This window comes from Oncorhynchus gorbuscha, linkage group LG01 (genome assembly GCF_021184085.1).
Source record: "Oncorhynchus gorbuscha isolate QuinsamMale2020 ecotype Even-year linkage group LG01, OgorEven_v1.0, whole genome shotgun sequence".
Lineage (NCBI taxonomy): Eukaryota > Metazoa > Chordata > Actinopteri > Salmoniformes > Salmonidae > Oncorhynchus > Oncorhynchus gorbuscha.
This window is the reverse complement of record NC_060173.1, coordinates 77,556,723-77,558,090: the sequence shown is the minus strand read 5'-3', so window position 1 is coordinate 77,558,090 and position 1,368 is coordinate 77,556,723. Positions and strand designations below refer to the sequence as shown.

Genomic DNA, 1,368 nt, shown 5'->3' with positions numbered 1-1,368 from the left:
TGCGTATGTGAAGTGGGTGACGAGGAGGGCAAGAAAGAGGAAGAGGACAAAGAGTGGAAATATCTGATGAAATTCGAGCAAGTTATAGACCATGTTCTTATCCATGGACTGACAATGAGGGAAGCAGGACTTCGAGTGCAACCCAATTTGAGACGATTTTCTGTGTCCACCATAGTAAGGACATTCAGAGAAGAGAACAGGTACAGTATACTACTGTATTTTTGTAATTGCAAATTTAGTGTACTACACTATATGCAGCTGTTTCAATAGACATTTGTAAAGTCAATCACTGTATGTATTGTACTGCATGAATATGTTTTGTAACTGCACAACTACTTTTTGTAGAATTGCAAGGCTGCCACATGCAGGTGGAAGGACAGCTATATTCACTCGGGAGCAAGAGGCAGTTATAGTTGGCATGGTCCTTAAAGATAATGTAATATGACTCTGAGAAATCCAGGAACGAGTGATACAAGACACACACTTCCATGGAATCAACAGTGTGAGCATTTCCATCGTAACAGGATGCAAACAAAACAAGTATACAGAGTACCTCTTGAGCGCAACTCACCAAGGGTTAAAGAACTGCGAGCTCAGTATGTGCAAGTAAGTGTACATTCAGAAACATTTACTGTAATTCAGATTCTCTACAGTACTATGTGAATGACATTACTCATCAGTACATACAATGTATGAGAATCAGAAGCCTAATTGTACTCTACAGTATAGCACTGTCTCTGTACGACTTACAAAATCCTACATACAGTATATTGTATTTCTACACAGACAATATTTGACTTGGAATCCTTGGACAGACCCTATGAGTTCATCTTTGTCGATGAAGCAGGCTTCAATCTAACAAAGAGGAGAAGGAGAAGCCGAAACATGATTGGACAGCGGGCCATTGTTGAAGTCCCTGGTCAACAAGGTGGCAATGTCACAGTCTGTGCTGCTATCAGCAACCATGGTGTTCTACATCACCATGTTATACTCGGGCCATATAACACCCAGCACCTTCTAAGAGATATTTTATTTGAGCAGCAGGTTCAAGAGCAGCAGGGTCAAGAGCTAAATGAGAATCCCATTCCCACCTATGTGATAGTGTGGGACAATGTCAGTTTCCACCGAGCTGCTCAGGTAAGGGAATGGTTTAACATCAATGGGCAGTTTATGAACTTGTACCTCCCTCCATACTCGCCTTTCCTGAATCCGATTGGAAGAGTTTTTCTGCTCTTGGAGATGGAAACTGTATGATAGACAACCCTACACCAGAGTAAATCTGCTGCAAGCCATGGATTTAGCCTGTGGTGATATAGGTGAGGAATCATGTCAGGGCTGGATACGGCACACAAGAGGCTTCTTCCCCCG

At 42.3% G+C, this 1,368-nt stretch overlaps 1 long non-coding RNA gene across 1 annotated transcript; it reads left to right on the top strand.

The window, feature by feature from the left end:
- On the top strand, positions 1 to 1,368 carry LOC124017662. The gene is made up of 3 exons (XR_006835523.1): positions 1 to 200; positions 346 to 606; positions 787 to 1,368. It is a non-coding gene; the product is annotated as an uncharacterized LOC124017662 (long non-coding RNA).